This window comes from Rhinoraja longicauda, chromosome 9, assembly GCF_053455715.1.
Source record: "Rhinoraja longicauda isolate Sanriku21f chromosome 9, sRhiLon1.1, whole genome shotgun sequence".
Classification (NCBI taxonomy): Eukaryota; Metazoa; Chordata; class Chondrichthyes; order Rajiformes; family Arhynchobatidae; genus Rhinoraja; species Rhinoraja longicauda.
This window is the reverse complement of record NC_135961.1, coordinates 70013048-70025918: the sequence shown is the minus strand read 5'-3', so window position 1 is coordinate 70025918 and position 12871 is coordinate 70013048. Positions and strand designations below refer to the sequence as shown.

The window sequence follows — 12871 nt, the reverse complement described above, 5'->3', positions numbered from 1 at the left end:
TCTTTGCCACAGAAGGCTGTGGAGGCCAAGTCAATGGATATTTTTAAAGCAGTGATAGATAGATTCTTGATTAGTACTGGTGACATGGGTTTTGGGGAGAAGGCAGGAGAATGGGGTTAGGAGGGAGAGATAGATCAACCATGATTGAATAGTGTAGATTTGATGGGCAGAATGGCCCACTTCTGCTCATGACCTTATGACCCTATGAAGAGAGAGCTGGATAGAGCTCTTAAGGATAGCGGAGTCAGGGGGTATGGGGAGAAGGCAGGAACGGGGTACTGATTGAGAATGATCAGCCATGATCACATTGAATGGCGGTGCGTACAGGCTCGAAGGGCCGAATGGCCTCCTCCTGCACCTATTGTCTATTGTCTAAGTGACCGGAAAACCCCTCGCAAATATTCACTACTTGGTCTGATTCAATGAATCCCCCAATTTACTCGGTTTCCCCCTTCATGAATATGACAATGGGATGGAAATACGAGACCTTGCAAAGCTCCCAAACTGCTGTTGAAGAAGGGGGATGGAGGCCAAGGAAGACTCCATTCGTTTAGTGGGTGTGGGATGTGACTCATCCTCAGTATCTAGAATACTCCAGGTGCTCTATTAGCAAAGTACTCAGTTAGCAGCTGTTTTCACCTTTTGGCCAAAATAGCTTCTGCAGCCTTGGTTCAGCCACATTTTGCAGATAAACGCCGTGGCTATGATTTGTGGCAATGCATGTCTCCTGAAATCATGTCCACAATGCAAACTCCTTGATTTATTGTCAATCCTTCCTCATTGATCACTTAGTTCCAACAGCAACATTTATATAGTGTCTTTAATGACATCGAAATACCCTCCAGTGTTTCAGAAGAATTGACGTAACTTGGCAAAAGAGCTACGTTTTAAAGAGCAGCTTAAATGAGGAAAGAAATACATAGAGCCCATGAGAATTTTAAAACTTAATGCCTTGGTAACTGAAGGCACAGCTTCTAGAGGTGCAACATTTACATTTGACAGTGAGCAAATGACCAGAATTAGAAGAGAACAAACAACTTTAAGGATGATAGATCCGGAGAAGTTACAGAAAAGTTACAGGGAGGGTTGAACCCATGAGGAATGAGAGTATCTTGCCTGGTTTGAAGAACATTGGCTACGGGGAGAAGGGAGGCTAGGTTTGTTTCCCTTGGTGAAGGAAGCTGAGGTATACAAGAGGTATACAAAATGATATAAGGCATAGATAGTGTTCTCCCATGATAGAGGTGTCAAAACTAGAGGGCAGAGGTTTTATTTCAGAGAAAAGTGTTTTGAAGGGAAGTTGAGAAGAAAGATACCCTTAAGTTGGAAAGAACGCAGAAGAGATTCGTGAGGATGTTGACACGATTTGAAGGCCTGAGCCATAGGAAGAGGTTAGGCAGGCTTGGACTTTATTCCTTGGAATGCAGGAGACCGAGGGGCGATTTTATAGAGGCGTATAAAATTATGAGGGACTAGATAGGGTGAATGCACAGTTTTTTTCCTAGGACAGGGGAATCACGAACTGCACGGCACAGGTTTAAGGTGAGAGCGGAAAGATTTAATAGGAACTGGAGGGGCAACATTTTCACACAGATAGAGGAACTATGGAACAAGGTGGCAAAGGAGGTTGTGAGGCAGATACTAACACATTTAAATGACATTTGGACAGATACATGGTTAGGAAAGATTTAAAGGAACATTGTCCAAAGGCTGGAGCGATTGGGCTTGTATACACTGGAATTTAGAAGGATGAGGGGGGATCTTATTGAAACATATAAGATAATTAGGGGATTGGACACATTAGAGGCAGGAAACATGTTCCCAATGTTGGGGGAGTCCAGAACAAGGGGCCACAGTTTAAGAATAAGGGGTAGGCCATTTAGAACGGAGATGAGGAAGAACTTTTTCAGTCAGAGAGTGGTGAAGGTGTGGAATTCTCTGCCTCAGAAGGCAGTGGAGGCCAGTTCGTTGGATGCTTTCAAGAGAGAGCTGGATAGAGCTCTTAAGGATAGCGGAGTGAGGGGGTATGGGGAGAAGGCAGGAACGGGGTACTGATTGAGAGTGATCAGCCATGATCGCATTGAATGGCGGTGCTGGCTCGAAGGGCTGAATGGCCTACTCCTGCACCTATTGTCTATTGTCAAACATGGGCATATGCAAGTACCTTAGTTGGGGAATGTTGGTGGGCATGGTCTAGTGCGTTTCAGTGTTGTATGACTCTGAACAAAGTGGTGGATATCTGGAAGAAGTGGTGGTGGGCAAATAGGATCAGTGTAGATGAACTAAAAGGTCGGCACGGACTTGGTGAACCACAGGATCCCGGTACAATTCTGTGACTCTATACATTGTTGCCTCCATATCACTGGCAGCAGAATTTGCAAAGACATTTGGTTGAAGGAAAGTATGATAAGGGAAACCAATCAGGTAAGAGATAATGGGAATAATCAAGTCTTGAAGTATGGATAAGGGTTTTAGCAGTCAGTAAGCTGAGGCAGTGAATGTGTTGTTTTACAGGTGGACAGTGGACAAGTGTTTTTTGTGCTGGTGCATATCTCTGATCTAAAGCTCAACTAAGGGTTAAATAGGACGTGACTAGTGGGCAGTGCCAGGGAGAGAGAAAGGATTCAAGTTTATTTCTCTTCAAAACAATACTTTGCATTGCTTTTTAAAAATTCTGTTGCCCTGCAATATGTGATGGATTTGTAACACGGAGATCTTGGGAACCCCCACCAATATCTTCCACCATCAACCCTGTACTGGTCGGTGTATGGTACATTGTTTAGTTTCTCATCCAAATGGTACTAGTTCGTATGTGAGGGTTGGTATCGGTAGTATATTGAGGGTAATGCAGCTGAAAAACTGCTTTAAAAATACTCAACAACTTGGCCCCCATGGCCGTCTGTGGGGATGAATTCCACAGATTTACCATCCTCTGGCTAAAGAAATTCCTCCTCATCTCCATTCACAAACCAAGAGAGAGGATCTTGAGGGAGGAATAAACTAAAACCCAGGAAATAGTTGTAAGCCAGAAGTCGTGAGTCTGAAGATGGGGCCCCGAACCGAAACGTCGCCTGTCCATGTCCTCCAGAGATGCTGCCCGAAGCAGCATCTCTATAGTCAATGGCATGGACTATAGCCATAGTCCTGGCTATACATATCATATGTGCAGTGGGACACTGGGTGCCGATGGACCCAGAGGCATGGCATGGACTATATGGCATGGACTATAGCCATAGTCCTGGCTATGCATATCATATGTGCAGTGGGACAGTGGGACACTGGGTGCGATGAGGAGCAGTGATGTTGGAACATTTTCAAATCTTCATACAGGGATGCTGAGGCCACTTGCAACAGCCGACCAGCACTGGTGGAGATTAGCTGGGTATCGAGCTGGGCCTTTCTGATCAGCTCCCAGAGAGCTCAATGAGCTGTGCCACCTGTAAGGAACAGAGGCTGCATTCTGAAATAGCATTTTTAGTATTCAAAATTAAATTAATAAATAATACTAATAAGGTCATAGAATATAACAACAGCAAGTATGTGTCAAGACATTAATAATAATTAGATTTTTGTGGCAATATTTGTATTAGATTTGCATATTTTGACAACTTTCATAACCATATAACCATATAACAACTACAGCACGGAAACAGGCCCATTCGGCCCTACCAGTCCACGCCGACCACTCTCCCTGACCTAGTCTCATCTACCTGCACTCAGACCATAACCCTCTAATCCCCTCTTATCCATATACCTATCCAATTTACTCTTAAATAATAAAATCGAGCCTGCCTCCACCACTTCCACCGGAAGCCCATTCCATACAGCCACCACCCTCTGAGTAAAGAAGTTACCCCTCATGTTACCCCTAAACTTTTGTCCCTCAATTCTGAAGCTATGTCCTCTTGTTGGAATCTTCCCCACTCTCAAAGGGAAAAGCCTACCCACGTCAACTCTGTCCGTCCCTCTCAAAATTTTAAAAACCTCTATCAACATATAACATATAACAACTACAGCATGGAAACAGGCCTGTCCGGCCCTACCAGTCCACGCCGACCATTCTCCCTGACCTAGTCTCATCTACCTGCACTCAGACCATAACCCTCTAATCCCCTCTTATCCATATACCTATCCAATTTACTCTTAAATAATAAAATCGAGCCAGCCTCCACCACTTCCACCGGAAGCCCATTCCATACAGCCACAACCCTCTGAGTAAAGAAGTTCCCCCTCATGTTACCCCTAAACCTTTGTCCCTCAATTCTGAAGCTATGTCCCCTTGTTGGAATCTTCCCCACTCTCAAAGGGAAAAGCCTACCCACGTCAACTCTGTCCGTCCCTCTCAAAATTTTAAAAACCTCTATCAAGTCCCCCCTCAACCTTCTACGCTCCAAAGAATAAAGACCCAACCTGCTCAACCTCTCTCTGTAGCTTAAGTGCTGAAACCCAGGCAACATTCTAGTAAATCTCCTCTGTACCCTCTCCATTTTGTCGACATCCTTCCTATAATTTGGCGACCAGAACTGCACACCATACTCCAGATTCGGCCTCACCAATGCCCTGTACAATTTCAACATTACATCCCAACTTCTATACTCGATGCTCTGATTTATAAAGGCAAGCATACCAAACGCCTTCTTCACCACCCTATCCACATGAGATTCCACCTTCAGGGAACAATGCACAGTTATTCCCAGATCCCTCTGTTCCACTGCATTCCTCAATTCCCTACCATTTACCCTGTACGTCCTATTTTGATTTGTCCTACCAAAATGCAGCACCTCACACTTATCAGCATTAAACTCCATCTGCCATCTTTCAGCCCACCCTTCCAAAAGGCCCAAGTCTCTCTGTAGACTTTGAAAATCTACCTCACTATCAACTACTCCACCTATCTTAGTATCATCTGCATATTTACTAATCCAATTTGCCACACCATCATCCAGATCATTAATGTAAATGACAAACAACAGTGGACCCAACGCAGATCCTTGGGGTACTCCACTAGACACTGGCCTCCAACCTGACATACAATTGTCAACCGTTACCCTCTGGTATCTCCCATTCAGCCATTGTTGAATCCATCTTGCAACCTCACTATTAATACCCAACGATTTAACCTTCTTAATCAACCTTCCATGTGGAACCTTGTCAAATGCCTTACTGAAGTCCATATAGACAACATCCACAGCCTTACCCTTATCAATTTCCCTGGTAACCTCTTCAAAAAATTCAAGAAGATTAGTCAAACATGACCTTCCAGGCACAAATCCATGTTGACTGTTTCTAATCAGGCCTTGTTTATCCAAATAATTATATATATTGTCCCTAAGTATCTTTTCCATTAATTTTCCCACCACAGACGTCAAACTAACAGGTCTATAATTGCTAGGTTTACTTTTAGAACCTTTTTTAAACAAAGGCACAACATGCGCAATGCGCCAATCTTCCAGCACCATCCCCGTTTCTAATGACGTTTGAAATATTTCCGTCATAGCCCCTGCTATTTCTGCACTAACTTCCCTCAATGTCCTAGGGAATATCCTATCAGGACCTGGAGACTTATCCACTTTTATATTTTTCAAAAGTGTCCGTACCTCCTCTTCTTTAATCCTCATAATTTCCATCACTACTCTACTTGTTTCGCTTACCTCACATAATTCAATATCCTTCTCCTCGGTGAATACCGAAGAAAAGAAATTGTTTAATATCTCCCCCATTTCTTCCGGCTCAGCACATAGCTGTCCACTCTGACTCTCTAATGGACCAATTTTATCCCTCGCTATCCTTTTGCTATTGACATATCTGTAGAACCCCTTGGGGTTTACTTTTACATTACTTGCCAAAGCAGCCTCATATCTTTTTTTCGCTTTTCTAATTTCCTTCTTAAGATTCCTTTTACATTCTTTATATTCCTCAAGAACCTCATTTACTCCCTGCCGCTTATATTTATTGTATATCTCCCTCTTTTTCCGAACCAAGTGTCCAATTTCCCTGGAAAACCACGGCTCTTTCAAATTATTATTCTTTCCTTTCCACCGAACAGGGACATAAAGACTCTGTACTCTCAAAATTTCACCTTTAAATATCCTCCATTTCTCTATTATATCCTTTTCATAAAACAAAAAGTTCCATTTCACTCCTTTTAAATCCTTTCTCATCTCCTCAAAATTATCCTTTCTCCAATCCAAAATCTCAACCCTTGGTCCAGATTTGACCTTCTCCATAAATATATTGAAACTAATGGCATTGTGATCACTAGACCCAAAGTGCTCCTCAACACATACCTCCGTCACCTGGCCCGTCTCATTTCCTAACAGGAGGTCCAACACTGCCCCTTCTCTGGTAGGTACCTCTACGTATTGCTGCAAAAAACTATCCTGCACACATTTTACAAACTCCAAACCATCCAGCCCTTTAACAGAATGTGATTCCCAGTCTATATACGGAAAATTGAAATCACCCACAATCACTACTCTGTGCTTACTACTAATATCTGCTATCTCCTTACATATTTGCTCTTCCAATTCTCGTTCCCTAATTGGCGGTCTATAATACACCCCTATAAGTGTTGCTAAACCTTTCTCATTTCTGAGTTCCACCCAAACAGCCTCCCTAATCGAGCCTTCTAGTCTGTCCTGCCAAAGCACTGCTGTGATATCCTCCCTGACAAGCAATGCAACACCCCCACCTCTTGCCTCTCCGATTCTATCACATCTGAAACAATGAAATCCTGGAATATTTAATTGCCAACCGCAACCCTCCTGCAACCATGTTTCACTGATCGCCACAACATCATACTTCCAGATGTCAATCCAGGCTCTAAGCTCATCCACCTTTCTTACAATGCTCCTAGCATTAAAATATACACATTTAAGGGACCCATCATTTCTTATTCTCAGTTTATTTCTTTTCACTTCTTTCTCTCCTACATATTGGGTCTGAGTGTTTCCCTTTTCTGCCTCCTGCCTCACACACTGCCTATTAGCTAACTGTGCTTGAGGACAGTTACATTAGAATTAAGCAAAATTAGAGCACATGGTATTTGGGGTAGGGTACTGACATGGATAGAAATTTGGTTGACAGACAGAAAGCAAAGAGTGGGGATAAATGGGTCCCTTTCAGAATGGCAGGCAGTGACTAGTGGGGTACCGCAAGGCTCGGTGCTGGGACCGCAGCTATTTACAATATACATCAATGACTTGGATGAAGGGATTAAAAGTAACATTAGCAAATTTGCAGATGATACAAAGCTGGGTGGTAGTGTGAACTGTGAGGAAGATGCTATGAGGTTGCAGGGTGACTTGGACAGGTTGTGTGAATGGGCGGATGCATGGCAGATGCAGTTTAATGTGGATAAGTGTGAGGTTATCCACTTTGGTGGTAAGAATAAAAAGGCAGATTATTATCTGAATGGTGTCAAGTTAGGAAAAGGGGACGTACGAGATCTTGGTGTCCTAGTGCATCAGTCACTGAAAGGAAGCATGCAGGTACAGCAGGCAGTGAAGAAAGCCAATGGAATGTTGGCCTTCATAACAAGAGGAGTTGAGTTTAGGAGCAAAGAGGTCCTTCTACAGTTGTACAGGGCCCTAGTGAGACCGCACCTGGAGTACTGTGTGCAGTTTTGGTCTCCAACTTTGAGGAAGGATATTCTTGCTATTGAGGGCGTGCAGCGTAGGTTTACTAGGTCAATTCCCGGAATGGCGGGGCTGTCATATGTTGAAAGACTGGAGCGACTAGGCTTGTATACACTGGAATTTAGAAGAATGAGAGGGGATCTTATCGCAACATATAAGATTATTAAGGGGTTGGACACGTTAGAGGCAGGAAACATGTTCCCAATGTTGGGGGAGTCCAGAACCAGGGGTCACAGTTTAAGGATAAGGGCCATTTAGAACGGAGATGAGGAAAAACTTTTTCAGTCAGAGAGTTGTAAGGCAGTGGAGGCCAATTCTCTGAATGCATTCAAGAGAGAGCTAGATAGAGCTCTTAAGGATAGCTGAGTCAGGGGGTATGGGGAGAAGGCAGGAACGGGGTACTGATTGAGAATGATCAGCCATGATCACATTGAATGGCGGTGCTGGCTCGAAGGGCCGAATGGCTTCCTCCTGCACCTATTGTCTATTGTCTACATACAGTAACTAAATATTGCCGTCAATCGACAGTGTTGTGATTGTCGTGCAAGGTGCAAATGAACGTAACTGCCATGTAAGTGCTATTTGTTTCACCTGTAATTTTAACTATAAATTCATTCCTTTTTAAAAAGCTTTTGGTTAATCTTGGCTTTTATGCAAGGCTACATGCTGCCTTTGATATGCATTATTTGAAGATTACAGTTAAAACTATGATTAAAGTGTCTTGCTTCTTTGTGATACAAATTCAGAATTGGGATTTTTATCTTCAGCTTCAATTTTTCTTACATAAATGAAACCTATTCTATTTCAGGCATAGGGTGTATGGTGGGTGATAATGTTAAACGGTATTGTTGAAATATAGTTGATATTCCAAGAGGAAGGTTTTGCCATATAGTTAAATTGACAAGGGCATATTGTAGATAGAGGACATGAAAGCATCACACTGAATTGGAATAAAGCGTGTCATTTTTCTGGCAGTCATTTAATAATGCCATCAAGAATAAATGTTTGTATTAGCTGCGTAAGCATTTAGCAGTATGGATGAAATACTGGGCTCTCTGTACGCTTAAAAAACATTAAATATTAGTTAAAAATATAATTTTATTGATTATAAACCTTGAACTAATTCCATGCTGATTTATCTCCTCCCGTTCAAGTGGGCAGGCACTTGTTTTAAAATGATCACATTAATTAATTTGTAAGAAAATGGTACGTGCCATCCAGTTATATTTCTGCCTCCCTCTGTTATTTATTCTCTGTGTAGGTATGCTGTTAGCTTCGAAATAAAATCAACGAGGTGAATTGTTCCTTTTTATAATGAAGAATCCTTCATACTTTTACACCTACACTGGATGGTTTCTGCATGGTGTTCATTTGTCCTTTCTCGTACTTGTTTATTGAGATCCAGAGTTTTCATTGTGGTTTGCGAATATTTTGACTGGCCAGAATTTTCTCCAGTTTTCTCCGGGTGCTCCGGTTTCCTTCCACATTCCAATGATATGCAGGTTTGTAGGTTAATTGGCTCCTGTAAAATTGTCCATATGTGTTTAGCATAGATCTAGTGTGTACGGATGATTGCTGGTTGGCACGTGCTTGATGGGCCGAAGGGCCTGTTTTCATGGTTCCAAGGGTCTAAGGTCAGGAGTGGGCACATCTCTATATTTGCAGCAGGCTACTTAATTCAAGGAAAAGACTACATTAATAAAGATTAGTAATCAAGTAATTTTAATGTTTCTTTAATAATATTTCCAGAATCAATGTGTATGTGGATATTAGCCAGTTTGTACAATTGGTCAGCATTGTATCATTAGTTGTATTGCTATGGTCTCTATGGACTGCAAGATTTCAGGAAGAGTTTAATCACCCTAATTGAGTAAAACAATGAAGAACAAAAATGGAAGTGGGACGGTGAAGCCCGGGACATTGAAGCCCGGGACATTGAAGCCCGGGACGGTGAAGCCAGGGACATTGAAGCCCGGGACATTGAAGCCCGGGACATTGAAGCCCGGGACATTGAAGCCCGGGATGGTGAAGCCCGGGACGGTGAAGCCAGGGACGGTGAAGCCAGGGACGGTGAAGCCAGGGACGGTGAAGCCAGGGACATTGAAGCCCGGGACATTGAAGCCCGGGACATTGAAGCCCGGGACATTGAAGCCAGGGACGGTGAAGCCCGGGACATTGAAGCCAGGGACGGTGAAACCAGGGACGGTGAAGCCAGGGAGATTGAAGCCCGGGACGGTGAAGCCAGGGACGGTGAAGCCCGGGACGGTGAAGCCAGGGACGGTGAAGCCCGGGACATTGAACCATATCATATCATATATCATATATCATATATATACAGCCGGAAACAGGCCTTTTCGGCCCTCCAAGTCCATGCCGCCCAGTGATCCCCGTACATTAACACTATCCTACACCCACTAGGGACAATTTTTTTACATTTACCCAGCCAATTAACCTACATACCTGTACGTCTTTGGAGTGTGGGAGGAAACCGAAGATCTCGGAGAAAACCCACGCAGGTCACGGGGAGAACGTACAAACTCCTTACAGTGCAGCACCCGTAGTCAGGATCGAACCTGAGTCTCCGGCGCTGCATTTGCTGTAAAGCAGCAACTCTACCGCTGCGCTACCGTGCCGCCCTGTACTGCTGACAGATTTTGCCAGAAATACAACAAGGCAGTGAACAATTGCTCAGGAGGCAGAGTTGTAAAATCTAATAATAATGGTCTGTTGGCATGACTTTGGTTCTGATTATTCACTTACATGACTGAAATCACCATCAAACATTTATTGATGAAATGAATCAAAACAAGTTGTCCAATATGAAGATTATTTTCAGGAAACAGGAGTGACCATATGACACAGACTAATGATGTACATATCTGATCTGACATTGAACTATTTTCTGTTTAAAAACTAAATTAACTAAATCTGATTAAGTAGAGTATTAGTGTCCATCAGAATATTTACAGATTGGTTATAATTCTATGATATACTGACTATTACAATGGGGGTTAGCGAGCTGGGAATGGGGATGGGGAGGGATTGGAGAGGGATCTCTCTCAGACCTGTCCGGTCTATAGAATCTGGTGCAATTAATGGGCAGGGTGGTAATATATAAAATACAGGGTTAAAATAAAAGACAATTGCCTACAAAATAAACCAAGAAAATGTTTAAAATATATAAATTGAGTTCTGGAAAAAAGTATTTATTTAAAGAGATTCAGTTCCTGTCCATATTCTGGATGAAAATTGCTTGAAGTGTTTTTAAAGATAGCTCTGCTGGAGGAAAGGTATCAGTCTTTATTCTAATATCTAAATTAAACATTAAAAATGTCAACCCCACTTAGTGTGTATTTGAATGTTTACATGAAGCATATGTTCTGAATTGGACATTAACATTGTTGCCATCTTTTCTAGTATGTATTTTAGGTCAGCAAAATAGCAAATTATGTGATGATTTTGAATAAGTTGCGGTTTTATGCAAAGGCAACCTTATGTTGTGAATAAACTTGAACTGTGTAATCAGGAGCAGATGATCTTTTAGAATTATAGTTATCAGCTCACAATTATAGATTTTAACAGGAGTGTTGAACAGATGAAAGGGTTTTATCTGCAAATGTTCTGCCGCCTAATGCCTGCTAGTGCAACATTAAGCCAGTCACACTTTTATTGCACAAACTAGATATCTCAAGTGCCTTTTGATAACAGCTAATATTAATTGTTCTGTACGTTTCTCAGTCATTGTTCGTAGGTGGTCTTCACAATCAATTGATACTTTTATTCAAAGTACTGTAATGGCTCGCCTCCAGCAGTGAGCAAATTGGTAATTAATGAACAATCACTGGCAAAGTAAACTGCATCCCCTTAATTTCCCCTTTTGAGTCTTGGGAAGTGTCATCTCCATTAGAATGCCATCAGTAACATTGCTGTATCTTGAAATGGCCCCTTGGCATGAAACCACATCGGCAGGATTTCTCACCCATTAGTAGATCAGAGGAGCAATTTCACAGTGTTTGGGCTGGGTAATTAAAGTACCAAGTACTGGGTAGAGTTGGGAATTCATGCTCAATTCCAGAAATGCCAGGTGAGCTTCCTTGTGTTCAGTGGAACGTTATGATTAGTTTAATTGGGCTTTGTTTGATTTTAGCCGCCGAGACAATTTGTGCCGTGGCAATCTAATGACTTTTCATTTCTGTGTCTGTGACCTGTACTGACATGAACGAGTGCAAAACAATACTTTAAAGTAGAAACTCTTCTTTTTAGTCACAATACATGTCATTGCTGTTGGCAACAATAAAGTACAAGCATATAGATGTATAGAAAATGGAGTGAACTCGGTTAAGTGTGAGGAGTCACATGCTCCTTGAGCGACTTACTTTAGGTCTTTCTTGTTTCCTTTCCGTGGTTGCCCATTAAAATAAAACAGTTTGGGGCATTTAGCCTAACGACTGGGGTGTTTCAAACGGGCTTGTCACTTGATGTTCTTGAATTGACTTGAAGTGAGATCAAAGCTTTTCTTCAAAATGAAAAATCAGAGAGAGACAGCTCCTTCAATTGCACCACAAAAGCTAATCAAATCATCAGTTCTTTCTGCACAGCGCCCATCCTTATCGTTGGCTGCTGTTGTTATTAACTGTTGCAGTGTAAAAGATGTTAAAAATACTGTGGTCCAATAAAAACAGTGACTATGACCTAGGATAACATAGCATGCAAAATTCTATAATGTTAAATTAATTCCTACTAGAATATTACTTGAGCTGTGTACTAATTAAATATGGGAACTCAGAATTGTTTTAGCTTCAAAATGTACATCACAATGACAACCTAACTGGCCTGTTGCAGTTACCATCACTGTTTATTGACTTTGGTTGAAGAACATTTTCTGAAAGCAATATAATAAATCTGAATTTAATTATATTGTGAGTTAGCCACGGAGTAGATGAAATTTTGAAATGATTAAAAGAAAATATCAAACAAATGTTTATTGACAATTGTGTATGATTTTTTTAAAAGATTTGAATGATCAGAGAATCTGTGAAATTGTAAAATTAATGAGGAGAACTTTCCCAATTCCTACTAAAAATGTAAGTCCAGACAAGGAGACTTTTGCAACCACTGCCAGCTCCCAGATGGGTTTGAACCCTTGTCTGTCTTCTCTGACTCGACATTGTGCAGACTTGGTTGAAGCGAAGAGCCTTGGTTTCCTCCTTGTGGACCCTTCAAGCAGCCATTTG

The 12871-nt window shown here is 42.0% G+C and overlaps 1 protein-coding gene across 1 annotated transcript in view; it reads left to right on the top strand.

The window, feature by feature from the left end:
• ehbp1 (EH domain binding protein 1) overlaps nt 1–12871 on the top strand; it is a 384927-nt gene that overhangs the window by 217876 nt on the left and 154180 nt on the right. The gene's annotated exons all lie outside the window — the stretch shown is intronic.